The sequence below is a fragment of the Pseudophryne corroboree genome, chromosome 4 (genome assembly GCF_028390025.1).
Source record: "Pseudophryne corroboree isolate aPseCor3 chromosome 4, aPseCor3.hap2, whole genome shotgun sequence".
Classification (NCBI taxonomy): Eukaryota; Metazoa; Chordata; class Amphibia; order Anura; family Myobatrachidae; genus Pseudophryne; species Pseudophryne corroboree.
Genome location: NC_086447.1, coordinates 547,155,322 through 547,177,979, shown reverse-complemented (window position 1 = coordinate 547,177,979; position 22,658 = coordinate 547,155,322).

Genomic DNA, 22,658 nt, shown 5'->3' with positions numbered 1-22,658 from the left:
TGTATGGCTGTGATTGAGCAGCAATTAATGCTCCATCGTGCATTAAAAAATTTCCAGCATGCGACATGCCTGAAGCATACCTCCCAACTGTCCCGGCAAAGAACCAAGTGATCCCCTAAATAGATGCCGTGCGTATGCGCACGGTATCTATTCATTGCAGGGGGATAATCCGGGGGGGCTGCCCAGCTGCTCGGGGAGCACTAGGCATGTCATCAACATACTGAATACAGGGTCGTGTCACGAGACCACAAAATCGCTGCTCGTATCTGGCAGTAGATATACTCATCAGAAGACAAACCTCAGTTATCTGACAGTGGGTCTGATTCATACAGTAGTTGTATGGTATTGTGCATCCACAGAGAAGTGACTGCAATTTTATAAATTAATATGTTAATGCTGCAGGTGGTGCCTGAACAGAAAAGATAAATCCTGTCAGCTTTACAGATCTAAGTGTGCCTACCTTCAGGTCGCAGGTTGGACACAAATGGAAACATGTTCTTGTATACTGCAAATGAAGGTGGAAGCACTACATGGGGATGACCTCCACCGTGCTTAGTGAATGGTCATCTTTTCCTCTTTTGGCCTCAGACTTGGTATGTAACCTGAATGAGAATACCCAGCGGGGTAGAAATAACACAAAAAAGACCACAAGTTTTTCCTACCTTTTTGATACGAATGGTCCTTATATCGGTACTTGGCAAAACCCCCTACCCCCCACAAAACAGCCCAGCCACACAGATGCAATATACTATTTCCCACAACACATAGGGCCCTAACTCTAGCTAATGCAGTGAATACCCATACCCCAGGCTGGATATTATGTACTCCCTTTATCTTCTACTCCTAAAATCTCCAACAATCAGTGGCGTATCAATAATGGGTAGAAGGTATGCAGTGCACTCGGGCCCCTGGGACCAAGGGAGCCCAGACCACACACCCTACACCCATTTATAGAAAACTTAGACCTACAGAGTCCCATGCTAGTGGCAGCAGCGCTTCAGAAATCACAGAGAAAATGGTGCAGTGGACATTATTCTGTTATTTTGTGCACAAGCAATAGGAAAATCACTGGGAAATGTCAGCCACGCCATTTACCTGGAGACCTCCACGTGCGCACAAGATTTCAGATGCTCCACTAGACTAAGCTTCCTAATGGCTGATGAATGACCTTGTGCATGAATCATAACCCAAACACATTATCTTACATAAAATAATGACACAGAGACTTAGATTTGGCAGAGAAATGTTAGCTGATTTATTTAAACAACTGTAAACGTTAACTAGCTGTAAATAAAATTATTAGATAATGGTGCAAAGAAAGAACGGCTAGTATTCATTCACCAAACTGCAAAACTGCAACATACTTCCCAAACAAACTAACAACAAAAAGGTATCCACTCAACCTTCTACCATGACTACCCACCCATCTTGGTGCTGTCGCTGGTCTCATCTAGGTGGTCTAGCTATTATACACAGTCAACAAAGGTGAGTGTACCAAACAACTATGAGTCAATTAACAAAACAATCCATCTATTACCAAATACAGGTAACCTGCCGTTCTTTCCCACCACAAGCGAAGTTCCTGGTCCCAGAAACTTCGCTCCGCCACCATAAGCCTACCTCACAGAAAACACCACCAAAAAGAGATCCTCCAGAAAAATAAGTAAACCTTCATTATCCAAATGCACCCCATTGGGCTGGTAAAGATAATGATAATAGAATCTGATCTGCTCATGTGGTACCATGACACCACCATTAGCCAGAACCCATTTAGCCACAGCTGAGTTAAGCTTCTTCCTGGCCTCATCAATGGCCCGACAATCAGCCACTCCACGCCAAAACAACCTGGGCACAACAAAAGACCGCACCAAAGTGCAGAACTGCCACGCCTTCCTGACAAGCATCAAATACTCCAAAATGACACAACACAACTCCAATGTAGACCCCTTCCCAAGATCGTTACCACCTAGGTGCAACACTAAAACTGCAGGTAAACCATTCCGCATCACATTATCCAAAAGTACCGACTTCAAATTCGACCATCGCATACCTCTCACACCTATCCACTTTGTCTCATCACGGCTGGCATAAAACGGAGCCCCATCTGATGCTACAAACCAAACCACCCAGTAAACATAGGAGTGACCCACAATCCAAACTCTACACCTATCACCCACCACTCCTACAGGGAAGGGGAAAGAATAAGAGAAAAAGTTAGCATGGGGCGTTACCAAGAGCAATAATAGACAAGCTTCCAGCCAATTGAAACAGCATCAAGACACAAGAGGATCGGTAAAACAAAGGTGAGTTGAGAGGCCTAAACCGGCATGGCAACAATGCAGCATCCAGCTAAACGGATACTTAGTAAGCAGCGAGCCATCATAATGCAACAGCCAGGAACCTTCCGAAGGAAGGCCGGACCGAAAAATAGCGGACGGCCAGTGCCACCGGACAGACGTCCAGGGAAACGGAGGGTACCAAGGGAACCTATTTTCCCCTGCACACCTGATTGGTCTTAGAGTGGCGCACTCTACACCACAACGACTCATCACCTACACGCATGTCAGAACAGAGCATCGTCGCATCCTCCCATTTGGATGGGGCGACCAACTCTGAAACCCAGAAAGCACCATGGCATGCCATAGAAAAAGATAACTGAAATAACAGGGCCTCAAAAGCTGACAAAGCAATGTCAGCAACCGCCCCGAGAACAGCCGGGGGAAGGGACGCATTGGAAGGGACGCATTGATGGGGTGCCTACTATCTGGGGCAACTGGAACTACCTGAGCCCAACCTTTCATGGCCTTCAAGAGTAAACATTTTTTTGTAAAGTCGGGAACTCCCTTCAACTTCACAAAAAATAAAATACCTGCAAGGTATCTAGAGACGGCGGCCCTAGATCTTCCAGAACCATAGAGCTGCCAAATAAAAGAAAGCAATGTCCGATGCCCGCTTATACCTGCAAGCCCCCGATCACGGACGAACGCCTCCCATTTATCCCAAGCCTGATGGTCATTCTGGAGGGTACTCGGTGCGATGGAATCCTCTGCTAGCCCCTCAAAGCCGGCTCGATAACCTGCCAAACATAAGAAGGACAGAGCACCCCAACAACATCAGCATCCGGGGCAAGTGCCCGGAATCTCTCCTATTGTAACCGATAGAGCGCATTGGCCTCGCTATCAACCCCTGGAACATGTTGAGCCCTAAACAGCACATTGTAGTGCAAACAGGTCATCACCAGCGCGCTAAAATGTACAACGCCATCAGCGACTTAGCCCACTGATTATTAATTGTATACACCATGCCCAGATTATCACACATGAACAAGATGCTGCGATTGCAAAGACGCGTGCCCCAAACTTCCATGGCCACCATGATGGGGAACAACTCCAAGAGCAAAAGGTCCTTAGTCAAACGGCATCGAACAAGCTGCGCAACCAGGAGGCCGCACACCAGGTCCCGCCAAGGTAACAACCAAAACATGATGCCCCAGCAGCATCTGTAAACAACTGCAAGCAAAAATTATCGACAGCCAGCCAGTTCCAAGCAACATTAAAAACCTTGAGAAAGGAAGCCCAAACAGCTATGTCTCGTTTAACCTCGGAAGGCAACCTGATGAAATGATGGGATCTGGAGACCCCTACTGTGGGCCGTTCCAATTTACGACAAAACAGCCGACCCATAGGAATGACCCTGCAGGCAAAGTTCAGCAGACTCAAAAGCGATTGAGCCTGCCGAAGTGTTATTTTACGCGATGCCCCTCACTGTGCAATGACCTCGCGCAGCTTGGCCACCTTATCCTGTGGCAGGCAGCAACAGCCACGGACAGTGTCAATTTGAATCCCCAAGAATGATAAGCAAGAGTGAGTACACTCTGTCTTATCATCCGCTATCGGCACTCCGAAATGACAGAAAAGCATGCGCATGCTGAGCAAAAGGTCACCACAGCGACTAGAACCAGCCGGTCCCACGCAAAGGAAATCATCCAGCGTTGGCCAAGGGGCAGGTGGAATTATTAAAGGCACAGCATTTGCCTTTAGCAGGAGCCAGTGCCTGGAAACATCCGAATACCCCGAACCGCTACACCGAGGAAGCTTTCACGAGTGCACGCGAAACACCAGGAGCTGACTGCAGAGCATTCAGGCCAGCCCAAGAACCATCCTTTACTACTTCCTGGGCCCTAGTAACATCTAGCCACACCTACATGTCCTTGCACCCAAAATCCATCACCGGTAAGCAGTCCTGCTTCTGTCTGAACTGCTCATCATGCACATGCCAATCCACACCTTTGTACCTACGCTGCATGCCGTGGATCATGTGAATGTACCTAATTACGTTCATATGCTCGCTAGGCAGATCCTCCAGATAACAAGCGGCAAACACACAATAACCAGCCAACCAATTATCATATGATTTAAAGGCCTCGACACCAATATCACCTTTTACTCTAGCAGCTTTAAAATCCTTCTTCGCTTCATTGGTCAAAATAAACATATCCACATAATCCCTCTTTTGAATCTTCCTATGACAGCTCTAGCAAAGCCCGCGCAACACCGCAGTATAGTCGCATAGTGGCAATGCACCACTCCTGGCAAGTTATGGCACTTCCTATCCCTCTGGGAAATGTCAGTGACTCGCCTGCGCATAGTGCGCTTTGTGCATCTCCCCACCTCCTGTTTAGCATATTTAGCTGCGTGCTTACTCGCCTGGGCAGCACTGCTAATGGAAGACCCGAGAGAAGAGGAGGAGGAAGATGAGGAAGACAGGCTAAACTCAGAGCGGGAAGAGGAGGAAGAGCCTTCCTCCCCAGACTCCTCACCTGACGGTCCAGGCTGATCCCCTATCAATAACGATCCTTCTTCATCAGTGGCACGGACACTCGGATACCCATCCACCCGACATCTGAAAAAGAAGAATCAACCGGCCCTGGAGCCCCAGAGCCAGGAAGCTGGGAAGGAGGCAACATAGCGGGAGAGGCGCCAAACCCAGCAGATGCAGGCGCCACACCTCCAGGTCGGGCCACTGCCGACCCCATATCACTAAAAGCCTGAAAAACACTGGGGTCAGCACCCCCAAAACAGGCTGAACGCTGCACCTAACCCACGCTGGACCTCTAGATCCTGGCGCAGCATGCGACATCAAGGGAGTGAGCACCAAAGCCATGGAGGAAAGGGCAGCAGACAAAGCTGAAGGGTCAAAAACAGCCGCCGGACCCCCCGCCAGCATCACCATACTGGGTACCTACGCAGAGAGGTTAAACAGAGCAGGGCCCACCACACCAACCCCAAGCGAGCGGCTACCCCCTGATGGCCGACTGCGGACATCACGGCCACCAGCAGTATCCAAGCGAAGCCCCCTTACAGGACACCCCAGGGGACTTTCGTGGCAGCTAACTGCACCAGTAACCCTGTCACGGCTCTGCCACCCCCCCTTCCCTTTGAAATGGCAACCAGCTGCGGACCCCTGGGCCTCTAAAAGACCAGAGCTCCGATCTAAGCTATGTGCACTGGCAGAGAAATGGGAGCTACCCCCGCCAACCTGCAGGAGCCCCCGATGCCTGCCAGAGACTGTGTGGACCCGCGGGAGCGTGCGTTTTCACACTGGAGCTGCCGGGGACTGAAAAGCAGCAGTCCGAGACCCAGTCCCTGCACCCTCCTTACTGCTGCCGCGGCCCGCAGGCGGACCCGCCCCAGTCCCGGTACCTGCTGCACCAGCTGTAGAGGTGCAGGCAGGAACTGTCACACCCCCGACCGTGCGCACCAGCAATGGACATGCACTCATGGGTCCTGAGACAGAAGCGTGGGATGGAGGAGGTGAGGGGGGAGCAAGCCCCTCCAGGACCACGCTGCTGCCCGTCCCCGAGCGGAAAAGAGCCGGGACAAGGGGAGAGCGGTGAGGATGGGGGAGGGCGGCCATGACAAAGGCAGGAGGCACAAGGTGGGAGGTGAAGGATGCAGCTGGCAATCACAAAGGGTAGATGGAAGCACCAGATAGCAAATGGCACAGCAATGTTAGCTGAAACTTAACCTGGGGAACACTACAGTGCACACTGAGTGCCAAGAATACAAGCCAAAAACCAGGTCTTAATGACATGCAGCAGCACACACTAGACACTCACCCACTTAATACCAGAAGAAAGAGGCTGAGTCCTGCTCTAGCTAGACCTAATGAATGAAACTACCCCTTCTATCCCTGTATCCCTATTGGATAATCTTATCACCTGATACCCACAATGCCATTCCCAGCCTCAGATGTTTAACACTCTCCATTCCTATTTAGTCACTACTCTCCTCATAAGTTCAGCTTCTCCTTTTCTTTGTTCTTTTTAAAGTCAGAGAAAGCAGTCATATACAGATGCAGCCATGCTCATGTTTGCTGCGATGTGGCATGCTGCAACAAGGCTTGCTGCATGGCAGGCCAGGCTGTGACTATTCACAGCCGGCGATCACTCTATTAATTGCCAAAGGAATTAATGTAGCGATCGCTGGCTGCGAATATTCACAGCGTGACATGCCATGCAGCATCCCGCATCGCAGTAAGATGAGTATGGCTACATCTGTAATCCTCTAAATTAAAGGGAGTTATTCAGAAGAGCAGGAGTATCAAGTGGACTAAATACCCTTACAATTGTCCCTATGGCAAATTCTGCCATACTGGATATTTAGTGTCTAATAAGAAATGTGACCACATGAGAGCCTCTCCTCTGAAGCTTATCATCATAGAGGCAATTATATCCTCCTGGGTAGCATCGGTTGATTCAATATGTTGATGTATCAAGGCTTCAAGCTGGGAGATATTCCCATGAAAATAAAAGGGCTGACAAATGGAGGGTACATTGGCTTGGTCATCAGTGAACTTAACCCCCTCTGTGTGGTTGATCGTCACCTCTGGGACACTGGACTGGGAAAACATAGGGAGCACTGGACTGACAGCAGACTTAAATGGTTCTAACTGGACAGGGCAGGGATGTCATTAGTATATGGCGACCCCTAAGGCAGATCGAACATCGGTGTCACCTCGGCAGCTCATGCAAGACAAACATCTGCGGTACCTCGGGCAAATCAGGCATCTGGGACATGTCATGCAGGGCAGGCAACTGTGGCTTGACATGCAACAAATTCATCTGTTGCTCGACAGGCGTCTGCGGCACATCAGGCAATGCAGACATCGTCTGCACCTCGGGCAAGGTGGACACCAGCTGCACCTCAGGCAAGATGGACATCTGTGGCATGACAGGCAAGGCGGGCATTTGTGGCATGTCTCAGACCACTGGCAAACTGGAAGTCTTGGGTGACCAGGTGAACTTGAAAGATAAAGCAACACTCGGACTAGCAACTGATATGTCACAACTGAGGGTTTAGGCTGACAGGAGGAAGCCTCAGTTGTAGGGGCTGAAATTAAATTAAACTTGGGAGGTTTAATCAGACCCCTGGACATGTAAGTGTAGAAGGATTACCCGAAGGTGTGACCATGACAACCAGGTTAAAAGTCAATAAAAGTTTTAATAACAGACTCCGTGTAATAACAACAGCATTCACAGTTGATAATAGGCAGTGGCAGATAATACAGTTCCTGGATCACTTTAACTGTAAAAGGTATCACAGAGCACTGGTAGGTTGAAGAACAGATGTTAAAGTCCTTTGATGGAATAACCTTACCAGGCCTGGCTGTAGTAGTGGAGATAGCCGAGGAACACGCCAGTAGGTGTATTAGATGAAACTGGTAACTGGAATAAACTGTTGTAGTCACTGGATGGAACCAGCCAGGTGGTAGAGACACGGAGTGGATGCTGAATGGAATCAGGCAGGTAATGAAGACACGGAGTGGATGCTGGACGGAACCAGCCAGGTGATGAAGACACGGAGTGGATACTGTAAGATGCTAGGGAGCGTGGAAACAGAAGAGTTGAAAAGTGGTTACCGGTGGTTAGTGGATACTGCTGGTAAGTAGGGATCCGCTGGAACAACACCGGCACTTTAAGGAAGCTGGAATCTGCTGGAAGCTGACTGCTGGAAGCAGATGGGTTAATAGCTGGAAGCTGGAACAGCCACGGAGGACTGCAGAGTCAGGCTGCACCGCAGGATGGAAGGCAGGTGCAGGTCTCTTAGTGGATGCTGGAGACAGGAGCTGGAACCTGGAGAAACAACCACAGGAGAGAGAGACTGGAACAAGGTTTGACAAACAAAGCACTGACCATTTCCTGGTTCAGGCACAGGATACTTATACCTGCTGCAGGGCAGGCATTGGCTGACCAATCATGCAGATTCCACAGTGCAGCAGATTGGTGGAGAAAGAACATGTGACTGGAACCAACATGGCTGCGCCCATGTTAGTACTTGGAGGGAAAGCTGGTTTGGAAAACCATGTGGAAACATAGCAGCAATGGCGGCGCCGGCCGCAGAGGACAGGAGACGCCAGATTGACAACTGTACACTGAGACACGTGGATGACAGCGGAGGCCGCGGCAGGCATGAAGCACCACTCTGACAACCTGCAACTATAACACAGGAGCGGCGGCGGAGGCCGCGGAGGACGGGAGATGCCATGCAGGATTCAAACATGGCGCCGCTGTGACAGCGTCTCAGAGTGACAGGAGGGATATGCAGAATGTGGACACAGATGAGATCTGGCCTTGGAACGCTGAGCCAGCCTCAGGAGACATCTAAAAGGCAAGTAATGGTGTCCAGATACCCGGATCGTGACATGATACAGCGGTAATCTCCATTTTCCAGTGGGGTCCTCAGGCTCAGAGGCCAGGGCAATTGGGTGCTCAGGCCTTAAGGCCAGGGAAACAGGGTCCTCAGGCCCAGAGTCTAGGGGAACCGGGTTCTCAGGTCCAGGGTCCAAGGCAACAGGGTAATCAGGCCCACAGTCTAGGGGAACAGGGTCCTCAGGTCCAGGGTCCAAGGCAACAGGGACTCCAGGCCCAGGGCAATAGTGTCCTCAGGCATGGAGGCCAGGGCAACAGGGTCCTCAGGCCAAGAGGTCAAGGCAATAGGGTCTTCAGGCCCAGAGGCAAGGGAAATAGGCTGAAAGGATGACACGTTTAAAGGAACTGGCAAAGTACTTGAATCCCTCTCGTGAGGAAGAATACTTTGCAAGATACTTGAAGCCCCCTACTTGGGAAGGATACTCAACAGGTGACTCAGAGACAACTTCTGAGCTAGGACATTCGAAGCCCCCTCTAGAACTGAGGTACTGAAGATCTCTCCTGGGTCTTTGGCAGTCATGACTCATCCAGGGTCTGCAGTACTAGAGCCCTTTCCTGGGTCTACAGCAGTAGCATTATCTCCTGGGTCTGCAGCAGTAGCAACCTCTCCTGGTATTAGCGTCAATTTAATTAAAACCACTTAACTGACAATTTTTCCCTTCAAAAGCGTTAAGAACATTGTTTTTTAAAATTAATTTTATTTAATAAAGTTGAAAAAGTATTTTTTAAAATATTTAAACATTATATTATGCACATCTGCAGAACGGATCTCCTCGTCAAAAACGGGGGGACAGGGTGGGACGGCGCAGTTGCATGAAATCTGACCATCACTGGGGGTTTTTTGTCCCGGGAAGGAACCACGGAACCAAAGAAGAAAACCTCTTTGTGGGGGCACTCATTTAAAGATTATTGTTTAAAAGTTAATTTAATTTAATTGATTTCATTAAAAATGTTTGTACATGAAAATTCCATATGCTACACCTCTATAAAGGTTAGCAGACAAAAGACATCTAACAAGACAATGTAACAAGTGACACTTCCTATAAAGTTAGAAAATAATTAGAAAATAATAATTTACCTTCTATTAGTTGAAGAGGACTGTATTTCTTTATGCATCTTTCAGGAGAATCCGTTTTTATTATAGTTTGTCTTAATATAACGGTATTCCAGCATGTATAGTAATTAGAAAGCAATTAGTAATCCACACTATGTTTTTTATGAGGGTGTGTAATTACTTAAAATTCAATCAGAGAGATCTTTAGGAAGTGGATATTTACAGCCCGGTGAATAAATATGTGAATTAAATCAATTGTGTGGTATTAAGGATTTGCATGAGAGATTATTTAGGCAATAATACTACGTCGGGCATTTGTATAGAGAATTACCGCTATTCAAGTAATGTACCTTATATAGATCTAACATAGGTATGAAAGGTCAGACCAGGGCCGGGGATCCGCCGACTTCTACTGCCTTCCCATGTGTGGAACCCCACAGTGAATGGGAGGTGAGAGGGTCAGGCGGCCGGCGCTGGTGTGAAGAAAGAAGAGGGTGCTTGCTGCTGTTGATAGCCGCGGGTCACAGAGTCTCTGGTAGCCCGACGGTCATTGCAGAGAGACGAGTCCCGCAGCTTGTCAATGAGAGAGCACCGAAATACCTGTATATGGTGTTCTTGTGTGTGCGCGGTCGCCGCTGTAATAGGGCTCGTGTATCTCTTGCCGCCCGTGATCGGAGCCGTGTTCTCTGCACGGAGATTCTGAATGACGTCACCGTGACGTCTGTAAGTTGAACGTACGTTTCACCCAGGGCAGGGCTTTTTATTTGTCTTTAGACCAATCAAATAATTCCACAAGGAATTATTTGATTGGTCTAAAGACAAATAAAAAGGAATCTAAGGAACTCCCACTCAGGACTTTTTGGTGAACAAGCCCTGCCCTGGGTGAAACGTACGTTCAACTTACAGACGTCACGGTGACGTCATTCGGAATCTCCGTGCAGAGAACACGGCTCCGATCACGGGCGGCAAGAGATACACGAGCCCTATTACAGCGGCGACCGCGCACACACAAGAACACCATATACAGGTATTTCGGTGCTCTCTCATTGACAAGCTGCGGGACTCGTCTCTCTGCAATGACCGTCGGGCTACCAGAGACTCTGTGACCCGCGGCTATCAACAGCAGCAAGCACCCTCTTCTTTCTTCACACCAGCGCCGGCCGCCTGACCCTCTCACCTCCCATTCACTGTGGGGTTCCACACATGGGAAGGCAGTAGAAGTCGGCGGATCCCCGGCCCTGGTCTGACCTTTCATACCTATGTTAGATCTATATAAGGTACATTACTTGAATAGCGGTAATTCTCTATACAAATGCCCGACGTAGTATTATTGCCTAAATAATCTCTCATGCAAATCCTTAATACCACACAATTGATTTAATTCACATATTTATTCACCGGGCTGTAAATATCCACTTCCTAAAGATCTCTCTGATTGAATTTTAAGTAATTACACACCCTCATAAAAAACATAGTGTGGATTACTAATTGCTTTCTAATTACTATACATGCTGGAATACCGTTATATTAAGACAAACTATAATAAAAACGGATTCTCCTGAAAGATGCATAAAGAAATACAGTCCTCTTCAACTAATAGAAGGTAAATTATTATTTTCTAATTATTTTCTAACTTTATAGGAAGTGTCACTTGTTACATTGTCTTGTTAGATGTCTTTTGTCTGCTAACCTTTATAGAGGTGTAGCATATGGAATTTTCATGTACAAACATTTTTAATGAAATCAATTAAATTAAATTAACTTTTAAACAATAATCTTTAAATGAGTGCCCCCACAAAGAGGTTTTCTTCTTTGGTTCCGTGGTTCCTTCCCGGGACAAAAAACCCCCAGTGATTGTATCTGTCATTTCCTCGGGGGAGCACCGCCAACACCACTAATTATTTTGAGAAATTAATTCAGGTTACTTACCATATGTTGGTTACATATATACCTTATACATATCTCTTATAGCAGTGCAGGTATACCCCACTTCCCTGAAATCTGACCATGCCAGTTAAGTGGTGGCACTTCTTGCCGGTCAGTTCTGAGGGTATACTCTGGCTGAGCAGCTCTATGAGACATATCTGGCTGGGCAGCTCTGTGAGGAAACTCCAGCTTGACAGCTGAGCTCTGTAAAGCACCTGCAGCTGGGCTGGTCTGTAAAGCACCTCCAGCTGGGCAGCACTCATTATATTATCAAACGGCCAGTCCTTGTGCTGGACACACTGAACCTCCTCCTTGAATGTAACTGCAAACTGATTCAAAAGCAGAATCTTTTCCAGATAGAACCCAGAGCAAATATTTTCTGCATCATTTTTTGGTGCAGGAGAGCAAGAAGTGTTCAGGACTGGAACACGATTAACCCAGTTGATTTGATCTGCAAAAAACTCATTCTGTCACAGGAAGGGGAGCACGAGGACCACTTGGACCCTTGGAACTCACATATACTGGTCACATACCTCCCAGCATTTTAAAATGTTGGAGTGGGACTCTCGCACATGTGCGACTGAGAAGGAGGTGCGATCTATGTAAAGGGAGCGTGGGCTCATGCCAGTGCCGCGATCACAAGCCATGCCCCCATTTTCCATCACTGGAGGGCATGCCCAACATTCTGTGAGTTGCTGGCATGCCCCAAGTCCCACTGTCTTCATTGAATAGACACTGTGCTCATGTGCACAGTGTCTATTCACCGCTACTCTGCTAAGCAGGGCAGCTAGTGACAGGAGCCTCCCAACTGCTCCCCCCACCTCAGGACATTTCGGCCGGTGGGTGTGCCCCACACATGGGCCACTGGCTGGACAGTCCCAAAAGAACATGACTGTACCATGAAAATCGGGACAGTTGGGAGGTATGGGGTCATGCAGCATTTGAGCCTGCCATGACATATGGAGTGGAGGCCCTCTGTGAAATGGTGCAATAAGAAAGCCCCTTGATATGCCCCTTCAATATGCTTCCAAATTAAAGCCTTTAGATTTCACAGTTAAACTACATATCTCAGCATGCCCTGACACAGTTTTGCTGTCAGAGAATGCTAAAGCTGTGTCAGGGCATGCTGGGATGTGTAGTTTCACAACAGCTGGAGGGCCGCAGTTTGGACATGCCTGGCTTAAGGGATGGTACTATCACTGCACTTAGGCACCTGTATTTGACTTGCAGGAAAAGGTACCCAGTTTCATCCTGGTCCTGGCATCAGTGGCAAATTTCCCATTAGGCACCTCAAGTGCCTAGGGGTGAGACTTGTTTGGGGACGACATTTGAATGCTTGTGTTGGTACTGTCAGCCCAAAAAGTACCAGTAACTGGAAAAAAATGTCACTGTATTGTACCATATACCTATTTAAACGGTTAGGGCATGCATACAGCCCATGTAAGATGTCCTACTTAGTAAACATATATACATAATTATTACAAAAAAAATTTCATAGTGGCTTTTTTATTATTCCATTAAGTTGGCTATCAAATGAGGGCTTATAACTAATCAATAAAAATAATAAAATTAAACAGGTGGGGGGGAGGCCATTACTGTTGTGCATAGGGGCGCCCACACATCTAAATCTACCCATGCCTGGCATTCCCTCTTGTTACTGTCAAAGTCGAAAAATATAGCAACCTATGATGCCTTGTACTAACCCCAATGCACGTGCCCGCTGCTCGCGCACCGACTCCCCCGTGCGTACGCATCCCCTCAGGTTGCGTAGGGGACGCTCTGACGTCGCCTGCGCATGGAGATGGGTATTAGGGCGGTGTTTGTGTGCGACTAGCGAGCGACTCGATCGCTACATATTTAACCAATATAATGCGTTTTATAGTTAATATTCCCCTTCATAATGTCAGCAAGTATGGTAAGTTTAAAACGGCTCTTGGACCTGAGAGATTCCTCTTTGCATGCTGGGAGGGCTCAGACAAAGGTTGGAGGGTAGTGTATGGTGTCCAGCTGTGGGGTATTGAAGGGATGTTGTGCCTATGATAATTGGGAGGGACTCGCATAGTTCCTGCTCATGGTTATGCACAGAAATAGAAAACAAGATTAATTGCATTCCGAATAAATTACACATAAATGCAGGGTGGGTGAATGGAATTCAGTCACTTCTTTCCCACAGACTGAAAACAATAGCCTTAGTTACACTAAGCTTTGAGATTCTATGAAGAGGGCTTACACCTTTGTTTATGAATAGGTCCAGGTTTCTCTCCAGAAGAATGAGTGCTGAGATGTCATTGTCTCAACCGAGGGAGGGTGACAGTGGGGTGGACAAGGCCCAGAGACAGAGTTTGTTTGGAAGATCCAAACAATAGCTTTCCTCAATATAACAAGACAAAGAGGAATTTAGAACACTAACTAGTCCTAGCCATCGCCCACTTCTTGAACTAACCAATGATCCCAGGTGCAGTACATGTCCCACCCCCTAACCAATGGAAAGAGGGCACATAGTATCTATTGTAGTATGTCTTGAGCTAGTAAATAAATATAGTTTGCAATAGGCTTGGGGATACAAGACTCTACTCTCCACAAGGTTTTCATCACTGATTAACTGAGAGCTGGATTTCCAGATTGCGCCTGCGCTTCATTCCCATATGTGTAAGTTATTCTCTGTAACCAACTTATTCTCTGTATTTGCCATACTCTCTCTCTCTCTCTCTGTTATTGTTAAACTGTTGTATATTGTATATGTGTAGTTATTATGTTTAGATATTGATGTTAGCCTGTAGTGTATGAACTGTTAACTGTTTTCCCCTTTTTACATAGCTAGATATTGTTAGTAAAGGTGTTGGAACCTTAGCAAGGTATTGTGTGTTTATTACATTACTGAGGGTATTCGGTGCGTCTTAATCGCTCAAGCAGCTTTTGTATTAATAAGGTTAAGCAGCGTTATATCGCTACAGTATTTCAGTAGTAAGGTTTACAGTACAAACTCAATCTTTCAGTGTGTTGCATACAAGGTTTACTGAGTGTCATCCCGTGAGCGTCTGCGCCGCTCATGTTCCCCTCGTGGTCACGAGCGTCCGCTACGCTGGTAGCGTAGCATTACGGTAGTCGGCCGCCTATAGCGTGCTCGACACCAAGCATTAAGCTGTGAGCGAGCGTGCCGCATGTGCGTCTCGACCATGGCTAAGCGTCTGTTACGCTAAGTGCGTACCCTTACGGTACCCCATACGCCAATTGCGTACTGAGTCTCTTACCCATATATAGTGAATGTTATAAGATAAATATTTAGCTTTATCAATTGGCGGCTCGTCCGTCCTCCACATATCCGCACTAACGAACACAGACTTTATCTGTCAGCAAGGGCGAGAAGGCAGTATCCCTTCGTATCCGTATTAGTGGTGAGGGATACAGTAGTGCTGACTAGATAAGCGTCTGCATCGCTACGCTGTAGGAGTGCTGGTGGAATCCGGAACCGGAAGGTAAGAACAAAACGCTATTGTCTTTTAAAACTGTTTATCTCTGTTTTGCGTACGCACACACGCACGCACACACCTGCATTTCTTTTCATTTGTGTAATTTTCACATCTCACTTTCCTGGTTGCCATTTATAATTGATAACGTGCTGAGAAAGATTTGTTGCTATTGGTAGTTAAAAGTAAAAATAATACGTTAAGGGGTAATTTGTAAAACACGCACACGGCTTTGCCTAAAGATACAAGGAAAGATCTGTGTGGTGCTCGGTAGATGATTACAGTTAAAGATCATCTACATTGATATAAACGTGTTAGTTGTATTTCTGTGGATATACCTGGCTTGCGTACACGTGTCTCTAACAAAGGGCGGGACTAGCGTACGCGACGCAAGGGCTGACGCACGGAGCGTATATTACGCAACGGAGCGTCTGGGTATGCCCACATAATACAAATCACACGATAGTATTGTTTTAGTAGGCGATACGGAGGCAACGCGATAATAGCGCAAATCAATCTCAGTGTCCAAAATTTTAAGCTAACAGATCCTTCTCTTGTTGCAACTCCTCGGGATTAGCCTGCGATACTGAATGAAAGGGATTTCTGCGCAGAAACGAAAGTAAAGAGTATATGAGGTGAAAGTGTGTGTATACATATATATAAGTTTCTAATTTTTGGGTGGAACCACAGGAAATCATCGAGTTCTCGTGAGGTACATACATGTAAGTGACGGCACGGTGGCTTGGGAGGCATCCCTTGTTAAACATATTAAAAAAAAAAGAGCATTAGAGTATAGCAGAGCAGGAGGTCTACTGTAGCACAGACCATGAGGTCACGGACCAGGAGGTCCAGGTACAGCAGACTAGGAAGTCCGCTATAGATAAAGAGTAAAGAAGCACAACACCAGGAAGGGTTGGTGCGGTACCCATATAGGCCATTAAGCTCCGGCTGAAGGAATTCGCAGCCACAATTTTCGATTCCACTGGTCGTTCCGCACATAAGATTAGTTGCTTATGTGCAGAACGATTGTACCGCATGTAATTGTGTGCATTAGTTAGTAACTTGACCCAGTAACATTTGCGTTTGCTAGAGGGGTCATAAACGCTATTTGTACATTCTAACGTGATTTGTGTAATTTTTTTTATTTTAAGGGAGGTTCGCTGGTCACTCGGGAATTCTCTAACAACCGATACTTGCTGGGGACTGGTAGGTCCAACACTCCCCAGTAAATAAAGGTTCATAGGGGCCCTAGGTTGGGTACAGCAGCTCTGAGTCAGTGATTGAAGTACTGGCCAACGTGGGCGAGAGTGGGTGAAAGCACTCGGTCGAACTTTCACCGTCAGCTTACCCCGGGCAACTTGGTTTTTGTAAGGGTTCGCTGAAGACCCTGATTTGAAGGTCAGAGGTAGTGAAAGCAACACCTGCAAAGATGGGGGCCAGTTGTTCAAGTAGGGGGCGATCAACCCTGGTTCAGGTTGATTTAGTAAAACGGCCCATAAGGTCGGCAAGGTCTATAACGTGTGATACAGACCAGGAGGTCCGAGATGGATCACACACAGAGGTTTTATTCAATGAATGGGAAAGAATGACTGTGCATGATGGGGAAAAGTTCCCACGGGTAGGCAGTTTTGGCCCCGAGGTGTTACAAAATCTAAGGAGAAGGATATGTCTCATTAAATCTGCAAAGAGACGGATCAAACATTATGATTATTTACAGTTATGGCAACGGGAAGGTGAAATACTAGGAGGATTAGCTTATACAGCTGACTCTCACTGTGGTAAGAAAAGTATGGCAACAAGAGAGAGGGTGGTTACAGAGAGTGGCACACTGGGGTATGATAAATATGCACTTAGCAACTGTATTATTAATGATAAAAGTAACAAATGTATTAATGATAAAAGTAACAAATGTATTAATGATAAAAGTAACAAATGTGACAAAGATAAAAGTAAAACTGTTAAATGTACAATTGTTAACCCGTGCAAGTTGCACTCCATGTTAAACTTCCCTCAGGATTACCAGCAAGAAAGTGAGCCCAGCACGATGTCGGCACCTTTTCCAGCAGCCATCATACAAGATATCCAGGTGGACGTGACCAAATCGGTAAAGGCAGTAATCAAACCCCCTAACGGAGGGTCAGGTGAGGTCGTGTCCACAGGTACGTACGGTGTTATATATCACGCACAAACAAATGTATCTCATATTGTAGAACCAACACAAGATGATGTAGTTGAATTTAATCCTGTCAGGGTGATCACAGTCCCCAATGGGAAGACTGACGTTCAGGGAATCATTCCCGTCAAGGACAGTGCAATGCGCCGTCCCTGGTCCCGGATAGAATTAAGGTCAATTATGTCTGAATTTCCTGATCCTAGGAAAGATCTAATTGCATGTCAAAGGTTTATTAAAGAACTAGGGAACTCCACAGAACCCACCAACAAAGATTGGCGGACAGTGCTGAGGGCATGTTTGCCCTCCAGTGTTGACCCTGCGAAATGTATTACTGATTGTCAATTAGACACAGAAGTACCTCAAACGGAGGAACACAATCAGGAATGTATTAAGCAGATCAACCGACAGTTAGGAGTATATTTCCCTGCCGTTGTCGAGTGGAACAAAATTTTCTCCATAAGACAAAACGAAGGGGAAAGTACTGCTAATTATTTCAATCGAGCACTGCAAGTAATGGCTAGAGACACTGGGATCACGGACATTGAGAGAAATGCACCGCATAGAGAAGTAGCAGTATCTGTGTTAATGAAAGGTTTAAAGGAAGTGTTGAGAACAAGGGTACAGACCACCAACCCAAACTGGAGAAATATCTCGGTGGCTGCATTAAGAAAGTCCGCTGTTGGGCACGATCTGAACATCAGCAAACACCTGGAGTCACAAGGCAGTAAGCAAATGACAATCAGTAGACAAGCCCTGACAACGAAGCCACACCAGCTTAAGTCCCAAACTTCTGTGAGAAATTCAAATGTGGTAGTTTGTTACCATTGTCACAAAGAGGTACATTTTGCAAGAGATTGTAGATCAAGAAATATACAAAAGTCATATCAACCCCCTAGACAACGACATGACCATGATACCCAAAGAAACAGGGAAGCACAGGGAGGTAAGAAGCCTCAGATCCCTGTGGGTAAGTCAAAGGTGATAAGGTGTTATAATTGCCAGAAGGAAGGTCATTATGCACGAGATTGTAGGTTTAAAGAACCACAGAAGGTATATCAACCCCCTAGACAAGAACAAGAGCAAAGTCATAACACACGAAATTGTAATCAGGAATCACCTAGGAAGAAGTTTGGGCCGCACCTGTAATATGCAATCAGGAAAGGTGATCATTAGGACTGATAGTAAGCCTGAGGTTACAGTTAATGATATGGGGAGGTCAGTTCCTTGTAAACACAGGAACGGCCGGGTAAACGTTGTAATTTATCTATAAATGTTTCTTTTTCCCCATCTCTGACGTTCATCGGCAGAACTCAAACATCACATAGCTACTTGATCTTTGCAGAAGTCTACCTAACCCCAGTGTGACCTACCGACATCGGTGTGTCCTGGCTAGGCACAAAAGGGTGGAGTGTGGAAATACTGGTGGGGAGGGGACTGCGCAAAGATACCAATGGATGTGCTGGTGTGACAGCCTGATGGTGAACGGAAGATCTGACAATGTTTTTTTTTGTTTGTTGTTTAATGAAAAATGTGATGAATTGTTCTCTCTCTCAATTGTTGTTTTTTCCCCTCTTCTCTCTCATGTTCTTATGTTTTAAAGATAGTATGTCACACATCAGTTAGACAAATGGTAATGCAAGATTTTTGCTCCTTACAGAAAGATCGCAGATTTGGAAGGAATATTGTATCACCAGAATGTTCGTTTGGAAGACTGAGAGACAGCACCTTTGAGATGACAGCAGAGCAAGAAGAACAACAAGACTAGAGGACACAAGACATCGTAACATTTTTCTTTCCCCTCAAAGTATTTTTTTTTTGTACCCCCATTACAAATTTCTCCTTTTCCTCCTATAAGATGGACTTGCCCCAAGAGACTGTGATCCGGATTTTCCTGTTGACCATGATGTTGATCAGAGCAGTCTGTTTCGGTGAGAGTACCATGGAGGTCGAGAAAGGATCGGGAATGGGTTCTGATGACCAGGATGGAGGCGTAGATTTCCAAGAGCAACACAATCACCGAGTAAAGGCGAGTATCAGAAAACGATCTGATAGCATTGACAATAGAAGGAATTGTGAAGGATTGTTAGCTGAAGAGAACTGCATCTGTAGGCATTGTGACAATATAGTTGAGGATGGGTGCATCAAGAAATGTCAGTCCAGTTTTAATGTCCACATGGACCGACATCCATTGAGTGACTATCACTCCTTAGTGGGTAAAGTGTTAAACCAGACAGACTGTTGGGTATGCTCTCAAGTACCTCAAGGTCATAGCAAATCAGGACTAGTACCATTCCCTTTAACTGTAGGAGAGGTACTTGAGTTAAGTGGTGGGAGGCCGGTGGACAAGAGGTTTAATATCTCTAGTCCTCCTAGTTTGAAGCTCCACCAGTATCATGTGGATAGGTCTTTAGTATGCTTTAACATTTCCAATCTCCGAAAGCCGGGAAATTGGGAAGTGTCATGGAGTAATCAAACCATGACATTTTCATATACAGCTGATAGAATGCCCATAGACACAGAACTTATACGCCAGATAGCCGACCATGGAAGATTTTTCCGGTATAAGTACACTGTAGGAAGTAGGACCATGCGAGTTGGAGAAGTATCACCAGGATACTGTGCACATATTGTACAACCAGATATGTGTACTAGACAGATGGGAGAATTAGGGTTAGGAGAGTTCACATGGAAAGTTTGTAACATGGTTATGTCATACTCAGTCCCATATGTTCTCCCCGATGATGCATATTTCATATGCGGGAGGAAGGCGTATAGGTTCCTCGCCCCAAACTCAGAGGGATTGTGTTATGTTGGAAAAGTACTGCCTGAAGTAATGACTGTATCCCATAATAAAATGAAAGACATTCACCGCGGTGCCCAAGTTCCTTATACTCACACTCATTACGAGCACATCGTTAAAAGGCACCTGATAGAGAGGACAGAGCACTCGGCCTCTGATCTGATCCATGAATCCACCGGGATTCAATTCCTACTCGCGTTAGATATCACTCGTACCGCCAGAGGAGTGATAAATTATAAATATATATCTGCGCTAGCGAACTTGTTAGACAATATCACCGAAATGTATGATATCCCAGGTACACTGGGAAAGAGTTACAAGCCTACAAAACAGAGCTGGTTCAGCATAGGATGATTCTCAATTATCTCACAGCAGTGACAGGCGGGTATTGTGTTACCCTAGCAACTCAATATGGTGTAAAGTGCTGCACGTATATTACAAACAACACTGAGGACCCGGCCGAGGTCATAGACCAAAAGATGGATGACATTTTGCAATTGAAGTGGGAGTTTCGAAGGAAACACAATCTCACACTCGCTGCTGTGGGTAATGAGCTGACCAGTTGGTTGTCATGGTTGAACCCACGAAATTGGTTCTCTGGTTTAGGAGAATGGACCCAAGGTATTATAATGGACGTAGGGAAATTTCTCTTGTGTATTCTGGGAGTCGTCATATTGGTTGGCCTGATATTTAGATGCGTTCGGACTTTAACGAAGTGTAAAGGTAGTACCAGAGTGATGAGTCTGAGGAGCGAGGACACTGTAAAAACAACAACTAATTTGATTTATGACCCAACGATAGAGACAATGTTGTGATGAAAATGTGATTCCACGGTCCGTTTCTTTCACCCGTTTCTCCTTTGTTTTCCTCCAAGGTACAAAGACATCCGCTTGGAAGAAGAATTTGACAACCTCTTTTATACAGACCATTGATGGACTATGCCACAGACCCCCAATATCCCTAGTTACTTTAACTTTTACGATAGCCCAATACTTTAGAGACTGTAATTTTATGGACAATGGAACAACTTTTGCTCGCTATTTATAGCAAAAGCACCGAGAGACATCAGACAACATGTACATCAAGACAAGACATCAGACAAGACCTCAATCGGCGACTGTTTATATAAACTCACATAGTTTATGACTGCATTTATAACGTTGTTTCTTACCTTCACCACTACAACCCTCAGGTAATGACACACATAGTCGACAGGGAATATAGACACATATATCAGCATTCACATGTTTCCCCCATTCATGTATCATCAACTAAATGTGCTCCCCCATTTGTTGCAACCAAAAGCCGAAAAGAGCTCGGTAAAGTTTGACAGCCCATCCACAGACCCTTAATGCGGGATAAGAAGGATTCAAATGTATACTTCGCAATACCTCGAAGCTTGATTTAAAACACGTACGGCACGATGATACATGACCCCTCAAACATAGATTCATACACACATGTTTCTACTATCTCACTAGGTCATACCTTTCCCACCTTCTCCTCTCCTCCCTCTACCCAATCATAAAAAGGTATTCCATGATGACATATATTTTTCTGTTTGAATTGTTTAGGAAGTGGCAGTTATTGATGACTGCCAAAGGGTCGACTGTCAAAGTCGAAAAATATAGCGACCTATGATGCCTTGTACTAACCCCAATGCACGTGCCCGCTGCTCGCGCACCGACTCCCCCGTGCGTACGCATCCCCTCAGGTTGCGTAGGGGACGCTCTGACGTCGCCTGCGCATGGAGATGGGTATTTAGGGCGGTGTTTGTGTGCGACTAGCGAGCGACTCGATCGCTACATATTTAACCAATATAATGCGTTTTATAGTTAATATTCCCCTTCATAATGTCAGCAAGTATGGTAAGTTTAAAACGGCTCTTGGACTGAGAGATTCCTCTTTGCATGCTGGGAGGGCTCAGAGAAAGGTTGGAGGGTAGTGTATGGTGTCCAGCTGTGGGGTATTGAAGGGATGTTGTGCCTATGATAATTGGGAGGGACTCGCATAGTTCCTGCTCATGGTTATGCACAGAAATAGAAAACAAGATTAATTGCATTCCGAATAAATTACACATAAATGCAGGGTGGGTGAATGGAATTCAGTCACTTCTTTCCCACAGACTGAAAACAATAGCCTTAGTTACACTAAGCTTTGAGATTCTATGAAGAGGGCTTACACCTTTGTTTATGAATAGGTCCAGGTTTCTCTCCAGAAGAATGAGTGCTGAGATGTCATTGTCTCAACCGAGGGAGGGTGACAGTGGGGTGGACAAGGCCCAGAGACAGAGTTTGTTTGGAAGATCCAAACAATAGCTTTCCTCAATATAACAAGACAAAGAGGAATTTAGAACACTAACTAGTCCTAGCCATCGCCCACTTCTTGAACTAACCAATGATCCCAGGTGCAGTACATGTCCCACCCCCTAACCAATGGAAAGAGGGCACATAGTATCAATTGTAGTATGTCTTGAGCTAGTAAATAAATATAGTTTGCAATAGGCTTGGGGACACAAGACTCTACTC